General features: G+C 27.8%; 1 long non-coding RNA gene across 1 annotated transcript; it reads left to right on the top strand.

The window, feature by feature from the left end:
* The first annotated feature begins 1,608 nt into the window (after nt 1–1,608).
* Nucleotides 1,609–3,913, top strand: LOC135927185 (uncharacterized). The gene is made up of 3 exons (XR_010571979.1): nt 1,609–1,799; nt 3,357–3,486; nt 3,727–3,913. It is a non-coding gene; the product is annotated as an uncharacterized LOC135927185 (long non-coding RNA).
* Nucleotides 3,914–12,996: the final 9,083 nt, after the last annotated feature.

Raw genomic sequence — 12,996 nt, 5'->3', positions numbered from 1 at the left:
ATCTTTACCTTTTATATCACCGACGCATCCAATTATCATACCTAATGATAAAATAATTCAGTCTATCAATTCCTTCAACAAATATTTCGTACCTAAACTCCATGGTTTTCTCCCTTCTCACTTACATGAAATCTAAGACCTACCTCAAATAATTATTTTTAAATGCTCTTATAACTTTTTAAAATAATTTAAGCAAAGGCTTCCCATCACAAATATACCGAATTCTTCATAGGCCCAACCTTATTGCCCTTCAAAATTCCTAAGGTGGTATCCGCCCAATCGCAATTGGCTCTATATTTAGGAAATTATTAGCAAAAAAATTATGACTCTCATCAAAACCGAGAGTCTTAACTTATTAAGTATGTATTAATAGGATTCGGTGTTAATGGGGGATGCAAAATAGATTCACACGCCATTCGTACTTATATCCAAAATCTTCCTCTCCTCCTAACATGGATTATTAAAGGAGAAAAATGGTTATAATAGCATATCTGGAAACATTTCTTATTTTTATCATAAATTTTCTGATTAAAATTCCTAGAGACAAGATTTGGTATTAAAACTCCTCTTTTATTTTGCCCATATGTCATAGTAACAATGAAGAAATCCAGTATGAAGATACACTTAGTCCTATTTTGCCATGATATTCATGATCTCATGCATGATCTTAAATTTAAATTCTATTTGGATCTAAATATTTTGCATCCTGATGTAAAAATCTGTGGTCCACTTCATTAAATAAATCCATGAAGCCATTTTTAAATATATTGGACTTATTCTTAATATAAATCGAAATTTACTTCCATGATAACAATTTTATTGACCTACCGGATAACAAAATTGCAGCAATCTATTCCTAGGGTTCACCTTTACCAAACATCTCTCCACCTGAGGAATCGTTTTCCATCTTTAACAATATTTTTAACATGGGGCAAATTTTGAATTTTACTTCCAGTCTACCAGAGCCTTTATCATTCGCAAATGTTTATAAATTCCCTAATAACTATAACTATTTCGCTCATTCTATTTTTTTCTCTTAAAAGTTTTTATAGAGACTATGGAATCACTTTTTCTTAATTGGTAAAAATTTTAAACCTAAATTTATCTACTTTTAGCTGGAATAACTCAATTACCTGAGAGAATTGGGGGGGGGGGTCGATTTAATATACCGCTTGACAAAAAATTTTGGATATCAAGCTTTACCTCTCCTAACGATGATTTACTAGAACTAGCCCATCTAATGTGGCAAGACAACGTTTCTCATAACCAGCTTTTCCTACAATAGTAAAGCACAAAAACATATTCCCATCCTTAATATAAAATCTCATTAATTTATTTTCCTCTTCATCTCTTGAAGATATTTGACTCTTTCAAATAGATGATAGGATTGGTGGTCACGAATGGCAGGATGCCTCGCTGAGCGATTATCTTTTTCTTAAAAATTTTTTTATATTATTGTTTTTGTTTTATACGTAAATGTTTTTAATTCTATTTTTTTTTTGGACATGAATAAAACTTAACAAAATGACGGAAAAAAATTGAAATAAATAATGAAAATTAATTGTTCATACATTTTCTTATAATTTGAAATATTTTATGAAAGATAACATTTTAAAATTATATTTAGACTAACCGGTTTTTTACTAATTTTATAATAAGAAATAACTAAACATCAGAGATGTCTCAATTAAATAATATTCAATCTATTCTATTTATAAGTTTGTTATTGGTAAGTATCACAATATGGTCATCCCATAATGTTCAAGGGGCAAACTTCGGTGCAACGACTTTTAAAATTAGTAAGCCGAAATAAATAAATTATAAAATTTTAATCGATGGCTTACGTCTAGAATTTTGCCAATTTTAGCAATTCTTCATTAATTCTCTTTTCTACTTCCATTTCTAATGTAAAATGTTAGTTTAAAAGGCTATCAGAAATTAAAAATTGTTTTTTTGGATATTTTCTTTCTGCTAATTTTAGATGAAATTTCCTCATTTCTTTTGTTAATACCTCACCCTAGTTCGACTAAATTAGTTATGAATTTCGTATTAATCCTTAAGTGTGTAAGCGTCCAAGTTGTATAACTAAAATCACTATTGAACTAAATTTTGGAATCATATGTTATACGTAACACATGTGGGTTATATGAATTACGATTTAAATTCTTGGATATAGGGATAAATTAGTTCACTAAATTCATAAGTAATTTAATCGAAATAGGATGAGGTATAAGGATATAATTTTCTATTTTTTTCTTCCAATTTGAAAAAATAATTAGAAGATAAACGTCACGAAATCTTCTCGAATTATGAGTTATTTTTCCTAAGATTTTATATTCTAAATTGTAGGGGTGACTGGAAAAAGCTGTTGACTAGGAAACAATATTAACCCTAATAACTTTAATTATTCTTAAGCATAAGAACCGTAAATTTGGTCTGAAGATGTATTTTTATATAAAATTCCTTATCCGTGATATTTATTTCGGATAATGTTCTTTGTTTTGATGCATAAAATTTTGCCAATAACCCTTTATTTTACCCATTTATAAAAATGACATTCTTTTCGCATAGTGAAGCTTTAAAGTTAGATAAAAAAAAATATAGGTTCGGTAAATAGTAATAGTGAATAACGGTTAACGAATCGATTCGAGTTCGGGTTGAATCCCTGCATTAAGTATAATGTTATAAAAATAAAAGTAACATCTTAAAGGTTTTTTTTGTTAAATTTAATAATATAAACATCAAATATTATTTAATGAAGGGATTTTTTAAAAATCCATATATTAATGGACGTCGGAGGTATTGGTAAGTAAGGATCCTTACACTAATTAGAGTAATTTATATATTATTTGAAAAATAAGGATTCGATGAAAATTTACTAACTCCTTAATGAGTTCCAGTAAAACTGTATCAAAATTATCCAATTCCTTTATATAGAAAATTTAAGGAAGATGTGAATATTTTATATGAAATGTTGAAAGAGAGAAAAAATAAATAGAAACTCTTTTCTATATGCAAAAAGCAAAAAATTTGAAATGTGCCTAATCACGTAAAATTACTAAACCAATAGAAAACCTACATATAATTGTGCTAAATTTTTTGAACAAAAAAAAATTCCCAATTATTTTACCGCATTATATAAATATTTTTTGCCCTCCCCTGGAAAAAAGGTCTTCTATATCCCCCCCCCCCAAAAAAAAAAAACTAATGACAATATTACCCTATCTAAAATTTTAAACTATTTTGAAATTCCTCCCTCCCTACCTCTAAATACACTTCCACCCCCACCCCGACCCTTACTCTTATTTAATCAAAATTAGCAAAAATCAATATTGAATAATTCATGTTTTATTCAGATAATTGTACGATGCGTACCCTAAACTTAAATTTAACTTTGAGCCCCGGTGGAGGATGGAGATCTGCTAAACCTTGTATGAAATGTACGTGCTCATCCAATGGTCCTGAAATGACTATGGAATGCCAAACGTAATCAAGAACATTAAATATATGTAGAAGGAAGGAAGGAAGGAAGGAAGGAAGGAAGGAAGGAAGGAAGGAAGGAAGGAAGGAAGGAAGGAAGGAAGGAAGGAAGGAAGGAAGGAAGGAAGGAAGGAAGGAAGGAAGGAAGGAAGGAAGGAAGGAAGGAAGGAAGGAAGGAAGGAAGGAAGGAAGGAAGAAAGGAAGGATATATTTTAAATTCCTCTATTTATAAAATGTTTTTTTAAGGTGTGGAACATTCTCGTCACCTTGTACTAATGTTGATGAAAAAGCTTTCTATCCGAATTGTTGTCCACGCCCCTGCAGAATCACATTATCACAAAATAATAACTCTATTTGACATTTGTATAATTTCTTATTTTTGAATCGGAACAAAATTTTACAAATTCTGGCAACAAATTAATTATTGTTTAATTTAGATAGATTTAATACTTAAACATTAATATTGTTATAAATCATTTTTTAAAATTTTAAAAACTAATGTATCAAAATTAAATTTTAGGTTAATAAAACAATTAAATATGATTTAAAAAAATAAAACATATAATGACCAAAATGACACATGTTTAGAAAATTTAAATATTTTTGAAAATGTTGACTTTCTATATTTTCTCATTTTTTTAAAATTGTTTTTATTTGGTTTTCCTTCTTTCATGGCCAAAAAATGGTGCAAAATTTTTATAGAAGCAAAGTGAAAAATTATATTATACTATAATAAAAGTAGACATCACGACTGGGTTCTCACGCAGAGCACGTGATCAATAATATAATTTAATTGGAAGAGTTTATTAAATGGTAAAAACTTAGAAAATATAAATAATGATATAAAAAAATTTAAGTTTACACACTAAGTGCATTATGTAAAATGCTGATATGTGTGTTTTTTTTAAATTGGAATTTTACACAATGTTGACTTTAACTAGCCAATACGTAAAAACACACCAAGGGGTGATATAAGAGGGGGGGGTTATCTATCTAGATACATGGGCCTTTAATTATTAGAGGGGCCACTCCTAATTTTTTGCGTGAGCCTAAATTTTTACGGTACGACTGCCTATATTGACAAGGATAACAGGCCGGAACAATAAAAGTAGAAAAGGGACATTTATCGGTACAAGGGTCCGAGGACCATCAGGCGAGGAAGGGTTTCGAGGTTTATAAAATTTGAGGGCCCTAAAAAGAAAACATATTTTTAAATAATGCTTATTTTTTTGGAAATTACCCATAATCCTGCTTAGCATATGATAGATAAAAAAATGAGAAAAAAATATATACCGCCATGTTAGCTAGGTTGGTGATATAAAGAAAGATAATTTCGAAGAAGGCATAATGGGGTTAATGTTAGGTGCCACACGGTCCTCCAAGTTAAATTCAAAGGAATCCTCAGAGAAAAGAGATTTAATGGAGGTGGAGGATATAAACGACCTTAGGTGGATTGAAGATGGGGTTAATCAGGAGATATACTCTGAAATAAAGTTAGCAGTAACTATAATAGTGTTAACTAAAGGTAAAGGAATGTTCAAAAGATAGTAAAAGCTCAAATATTTAAGGTATTTTTAGGTAAAATAGGTATAGAGAAATATATGGTTAAATTCCTCTGGAGGAGCTTGAGTATTATTAGGTTATTGTAAAAAGTAATAATATATATATATAGTAGTATTAGAATATGGAATTCGGAATCGCTCGATTTTAAATAATTTTCTAAAGGCCATTTTTAATTTTAAAAAATATAATTTGACCGGAAATGTAATACAAAATGTATAGACTAGAGATCTGCAAAAGTAGGCCCGGGCCGGGCCTAATATTTTTAAAGAAATTTTGTGCCGGGTCGGGTTGGGCCTTAGAAATTTTTTAAAATATATCTAAATTTATCAATTTTATGTTGAATTTTTTTATGTAAAATAAAAACATGTGATTATTTTATAGAAAGTAGACGCCATATATCATATATCGTTTATTTTGAGTAATTATAAAAATTAATTTCTATATTTAAATAAATTCGGGCTTCGGGCAGGCCGGGCAAATTTTTCAAAAAAAATTTCGGGTCTGGCCGGGCTTGAAAAATTAGGTCCGATGCATATCACTAGTATAGACTATATATACGCTGATAATTTTAGATAATTTTGACTTTAGCCGTTGAAACACTTCTAATCCATATACGTTTTATATATAAATTTTTCATAAATATTTAAAAATGCGATTACTTTATGGCAAAAATTGTCTGAAATTTATAGGGTAAAATAATCCTAGAAACGCTAGAATACATCGGTGAAATAATTTTTCAAATTAAAAAATCGCCCTCAATAAGACCGGGGTAGGTTGGGATACTTCAGATCTTTTATGTAGATTCAAAAGTTTACCTAGGGCTAAAATTAAAAATTTACAAAATAATTAAAACGTTATAAGATATCTATGTGACTGAAAAATAATATTTTATAGATTCTTTCAGAAGCTGTAAAAAAGAAATATTTTTTAAAAAAAATTTCCCATTTACCAGAAAAATTAGCATAGAAATAAAAACTCAACATCTATGGATGAAATACTAAATGCTAAGTGCCATGGGCCGATTCTTGTTTTTCGTTCAAAATCATGTCCAGAAGCAATATGGAATTAGTGATTGATTGGGAAGCAAAGACCTTGCGGGAAATTTTTAACATAGATACCAAACTCCCCTTTGTCAAATGTTTTCCGCCTATTAAATATCTTAAAATTCAAATCTATATACATTCAAAAGATTGTTCCGTTTATAGTTTATTACAAATATTCACATATAAAAATATAATTTGGTGCCATTGTGTAAGTAATGGGCATTTATTTTTTAAAAAATATGGAGAAGAGTTTTGAAACACTCATTTTTTTAAAGGGAAGGGAAACTAAAATACGCTCTTGAAAACCTAACCAGCAAAATAAAATCTTTTTCAAGCATGCCAAGCATTCCTATTTGCATTTTCATCATAATAATTATATTAACCTCCAATATTAAAATACGGTAGAAAAGGGATGGACTTAGATGTATTTGTATTTGTAACAACCAGTTCATGGGCCTGGATTTATTGATCAAGCTCGGCCCAAGTCCATACGTAAAAAAAAGGATGTTTTATTTGGTGGTATTTCATTTATGTATTTTTTATTATTATTTCATTATTGACATTTTGGTGAAATATTAGATATAGTTTGTTTGTCACGTTTCTCATTTAATATGATAATAGATAAAATTTAGGAGGAACAAAAAATGGAGGACAAACGAAAGGAGAGTCTCAGATTTTTTTAAAATATTTAGTTACACAGTTAACTGTCTATTCTGAGCTCTTTACAATTCGGGACAATGGCCTAATTCGACAATTCTGAGTTCCAATAAAATTCCTATTAAGCTCTATTAAATAATATCGTTATAAATTGGGCAGCGGTTAACCTTTAAAAAGTGGGCAAATTTCTAATTTTTGCTCATTTGCATAAGATTCTATCATTCATTCATTTATATTATAAAATTATATCATATTTTTAAAATTATTCATGTCAAATTAGAAAATTAATAAAGAAAACGTATAAAGAGTTATCGTTAATTAAGAATTATTGGGATTAAATTTCTAAATCATCATACTCAAAGACAATGTGCTATTAGATTTAATATTTTCTAAAGGAACTGTTTAACAAAAGTCATAAATCCAAAGAAGACAGTATCTCTCAAAAGCTAATCAAATAAAAACACAAAGATAACATCTTAATTTATTTCATAAATTAATTTTCTGTCTTTATTCTTATTTCGTATATTATTCACACATTTTATAATGATTTTACCTCATTGGGATACTGAATCCGTAGGAATTCATAGTATCTCTATTTTTAAGTTATTTTCCGACGGAGGGTTTAAAAAAAATTTTTTAATCCGATTTACCAGGAAATGTATTCCAGCATGTCCAAAGTATCTACCCTTTGGATAACTTTTCGCTATAAACCTATTCACCATGAATTAAGAATAGTTCTAAAGTTCATGGAAAAATTGTATTGTTTGAAATATACAGCGTACTCTACATGTTGGAATGCATTTCCGGTCAAATAAATAATTTCAGATTTTAGAGATCACTTTTTGTAGTGATTTTGAAGTGAATTCCATGGTCTAAATCGACTGGGATATATTTCCAGTGAAATCAGATTTTTTTAAATTATCGCCCTCGGTATGATATAAATTTGAGAAGTTCAGAATTATATAGGTTAAGGTTGAAAATGTTTTTTGCTTAGAATTATGAAATAATAATTTAATTTGATGAGAAATCCAAGAAGTGTGATTTAAAATTAGACCATCTATAATTTATTTGTCAAATTGAGTAAAATTACTATTTTTCTTATGCTATACGAGAAAAATAACTCAGTGACGTAGCCAGGATTGATCCATGGGAGTGGGGGGGGGGGGGTTAAGCCCCCAAACCGCATTTTAAAAATTTGCTAATTTTGTTTATTGGTGTCTAACTACTATAGTAGCCAGCATAAATGAAAAAAATATTAGTAACAAAATTTTGGCCAAATTTATGATTAATACGCGATTGAAAGCATTATTCTGAAAATTTTACCAATGTTTAGTCAATTGTAAATTAATTCAATCCATTCGGTGTAGAAAGAAGATAAAATCGCCCTCTCCCCAACCTCCCATTTTTTATGATCACTCAATATATCTTATTCTATGTTAAAAATAATTATTTAATTAAATTTTTGCATGTAAAAAAATTTTGCAGAGAATTTAAATATAGATTTTATTTATTATTTATACAATAAAATAAATTTAAAAATGTATAAATTTTATACAGATTATATTAAAAATTTATTCTAAATAACTATATTTAAAAAATAATAGAATTACAATAAAATATGAGTAATTCTTGTGCGGTATTTTAAAAAAATCTAATTTAACAATTATAATATAATGAATACAAATGAGTATATTAATAAAACATAAATAATTCTTATAAGAGATCCACAAAAGTAGGAAAATCGGGATCGGGCTGAGTCGGGCCTAATATTTTTTAAAAAAATCGGGCCGGTTTGGGTCGGGCCTTGGAAATTTTTTAATATATATCTAAATATATCGATTTTATGTTAAATTTTTTATGTAAAATAAAAATATTTGATTTTTATTTATAAAAACTAGACGCCATATAACATATATCTTTTTTTATAAGTAATTATAAAAATGAATTTCTATATTTAAATAAATTCGGCCCACAAACTTTTTTAAAAAAATTTCGGGTTCGGGCCGGCAAAACTGTTTTAAAATAATTTCGGGTAGGGCCGGGCTTGAAAAATTAGGCCCGATGCAGATCATTAATTCTTAGTGCAAATGCACTATTTTTATTAAAAATAGTATAATATATAAATATTATGACTAAGAATTCATTATAATTACGTTTTGAATATAAAAATTTTATGACTAAAATCATATTCTAATAATATAGCAATTTTATAATTTGAATTTATAAAGAGAGGTCTACTTTTCTCTGAGATTTGACTAATTCCTCTAGAATCAAATTTTATCTAGAATAATCTCCTTATAAATATTTAATATAGCGAATCCATTTAAACGGCTTTCACCGGTGCTATTTCTTAAATAGGTTTTTAACATTTTCAAAGTTGAAAAAGACCTTTCATTAGTGCAGGTGCTAATCGGTAAGGTAGCTAATATAAAAAGCAATGTTTTGATATTAGGCAGGGAATCTAAAGTGCAATTATACATGGAAAGGGCCTGCAAAGCATATTTTAGTCTCAAAGAGTACTCTATTCTGTCAAAATTTTTATACCAAAATTCGACATCACAAAGTAATTTATCATACGATCCTGATAATTCATCAGAATAGAACTCTGAGATTTTCTTAATATCCTCTCGCGTTTCAAATGTATTTAGACTCAATCGGCAAAAGAAAATAAAAGCTGTTTATAATAAAATTGTGACTAATAAATCTTTCCTTTAATTGAAATAAAATTGTATCTAAGGGGAGTAAAAATATTTATTTTATAAAAATCCTCAATACTAGATGCATCAATATTTAAGGGATTGGACTATCTAGAAACTACTCTAGGTTTAAAATTTTTAATCCTAAACATATTAGCGATCACCTTTACTTTCTCATTATATTTCCCAAATTAAATGATTTTTCTTTTATTTTTTAAAACTATCTAATTAGTTTAACAATATAAATTTTATTATTAAATTTATAAATATCTAAATTAACTATGTGGGAAAAAATTTACAATATATATTTTTTATTATTTAATATTTTACATATAATTTTTAATATATATTTTTAAACCATGTTATCATTTAAAATTAAAAATTCTTATTTGTTTTTTTGAATATATTTCATTTTCATATCGTATGTAATTTTATTTATAAATTGAAACCATTTTTTAAAAAAAATTGTTTGCAATAAGAAAATTTTTTTTTTTTTAAATTTTACCCCCCCCCCCCCCCCCCCCCCACTTTTCTATGTCACTGGTAATACTTAAATTAAAGAAATTTATTATATCTTGTCATAAAAAATCTAATAACACTACTCATGGAATTTCTATGGGTGAAAAAGAAATTAGTTATGTACTATTAAAAGTATGAAATAATAATAAACTTTGATAAAAAATCAAAAAAAATAAATACATGATACAAAATTTAAATCACACCGCCCTCTATTGTTTAGGCATTCCTTATTTCCATCCAACTGGAATAAGTTTAATTTGAGAGAACTGATAAATATGCTCACCACATGTTTGTGGGCAAAACTCACGTACTTGTACTCCATCTATGTTTTAATGTTTCTTTGGGGTTACTGCATTTCATTATTTAAAAAAGATTAGATTAGTGTGAAGTGAGTTTGAAGAGGAAAGTGAGTGTCTGAAAAGGTCCTAGAAGTATATTGACCGCATCCCATCAAGGCCACTTTCATGTTTTTTTCGTGAAAAGTTTTATATATTTTTAAGAGATTCTGATTTTTTGATTTTTGTGAAAACATTATGAATTACGATTTTTGGTCATTTTTATTTTATATAGTTTTATTTTTAGTGATAATTATGATTTTTTGGCGTGATTTTGATTTTGGGTTTTATAATTATAAAGAAATGTATTTTTAACTTGTTATTCCTTACATTATTTTTCTTTGCAATTAGGAGCTTCCCTATAAAGGTGGAGCGAATTGTAATAAATTATTATTAAACTTTTTTTCCAATTTTCTTAAATAAAGTTTAGTTATTATAACTATTCGTGTTATTAAATTTTAGCGAGTGCTAGAAAAATATGTGCGGACAACCAACAGCCACCTCAGAAATTTTATTGAGGAATTTGTTGAGTATAATATTTTTAATTCAGTCGAGTTAGTGGAACTATTGTTGGGATATTAATGTATGTAATCAGGGTGATCTTGCTCCCTCTAAATGTTTAATAGCTGTTGGGTTAATAGGTATTATTGGATGATAAAAATTTTAGGGATTCAAAAATATTCAAACTGTTTTTTTTAGATCAATTGCATATTGTTTGTGTCTGATAGAGGAGGGGTTGCTATATAGTTTCGGTGTTGAGGTTTAAATGGCTTAACTTTTGTGTATGTGAATAAGTTTTCACTCTAGCAGGTCCGTAGACATCAGGGCACCCACCCACCCCAAAAAATTTTTATTCTGCTTAAATCTGAACCCTCTATAACATTTTTGGTCCATAAATAGCTTTAAAAAATTTTCCGATCCCCAGATTTAAAAAAAATATTATTTATTGAATTATAAATCGCCATTAATAATTAAAACTAAATGAAATCTTAAAAAAAATTTTACCTTTTAAAATTTTATTTAGTCAAATTAATTGGATAAACAAAAAAACACTTATAAAAAAATTAGTAATAAAATATTCATTATTCATTAACCAATAAATAAAAAAACACCAATCGGCATTATACTAAAACGTCAAATAACATATTAAATATTAAGATCCAGAGACAAAATAATGGTTTAAAAAATGTTAAAAATTTTAAATAGAGTGGATTATATGGGATTTACAAAAACGGCCATACTCTTTGAAATTGCAAATGTGAAATAAGCAGATATTGATAATAATCGATCTTCTTGTTTTTTTCAGATATCTCCTTTCAACATCCACAATGATGATAAAAATTAATTTCAACCTAGCCAATATCTTTCCATAAGCATTATTTTTATTTATTAAGGCATGGGCTTCTATCTATCTCCCTTTATATTTTCAATAGGGGTTTAAGTAAGGGGCTTTGCCTCTTACGTGCACAGGTAACTGCAGCTTGCCCCCTGCCTAAAAAATGTTAATGAGTCTCTTTCATTTTACACTCAATTTCTTGACGCAATTAGATGGGATTTGAGAGAATCTTAGCCTTGCTCTGTTGCTTCAATTAGCAAAAAGGGCGATTCTGTTACTACGTATGACCTATGAGGAAAATATTAAAACAATACATAAAAAAAATTATAGGAAAGAGAGATTTTTATAAAGTTGGCAAACATTTTACTTTGAAGAAGATACTCTTTTCAATAATTTTTCTTGTGGAGTATAGCTGTACCATCCATATAAAATTTAGTCAAAAATTTAATTTTTCCTAATGTGCTTAGATCAGAAGATGGAGTTATAGATATAGTATTCATAAATTTGATAGAGCCATTTGATGAATTACCAATTGTAAGTCTTGTTCCAGTGGAATAAAAACGGTCATTTTATAGTAATCCTCAATGAGTCCACGTTAATATTGAAACGATTTGTTTATCTAGGTGAAACAAAGCTTGCGAATCTCATCGTCATATTCGTCTTGATTAATATCATTTCTAGTTTTTTTATTTAAATTTTTACTATAGCAAAATCTATTTTATTGCATAAAACCGTTGTTTAAAAAAATAATTATTAACATATTCCAATGCAAAAAAATATCCGTCGTATTGATATTCCTGCTTCAGATGGAATATCTTGTTTAGCCCATAATGATATTTCTATAAGGGAACTCAAAATTGAATCTTTTGATCTAAAAATTCTGTAATAGCTTGATCTCGAAGGCTCCATCTTATCGGGCAGCCTTTTTGCAATTTTTTCCATATTGATAATCCTGCTTCAGATGGAATATCTGATTTAGCCAATCATGATATTTCTCTAAGAGAACTCAAAATTGACTCTTTTGATCTTAAAATTCTGTAATAGCTTGATATCGAAGGCTCTATCTTATCGGACAGCCTTTTTGCATTCAAAAATAATTATATCCACTAAATTCTCTCTATTATTCTATCTGAACTTTTCAAATACTCTAGAAATTTACATAATTATAGTTATTAGCAGAGAAAAAGTAAACATCAGTGTTTAATGTTTAAAAAAATTTATGAAAATAAACTTTAAAATTTTGTGAGATAAAATATTAATATACACGGAATAAATATTTGAATTAGTTTTAAATTTTTGCTAATATTTAAAATAGAAAATAACCTATTTGAAATAGATTACTTTCACAAATCTTAGGTTGTCAATCT

Source organism: Gordionus sp. m RMFG-2023, chromosome 3, assembly GCF_954871325.1.
Source record: "Gordionus sp. m RMFG-2023 chromosome 3, tfGorSpeb1-WG-v2, whole genome shotgun sequence".
NCBI classification, from domain to species: Eukaryota; Metazoa; Nematomorpha; class Gordioida; order Chordodea; family Parachordodidae; genus Gordionus; species Gordionus sp. m RMFG-2023.
Note: the sequence above shows the minus strand (reverse complement) of the source record. Positions and strands in the feature narration are given on the sequence as shown.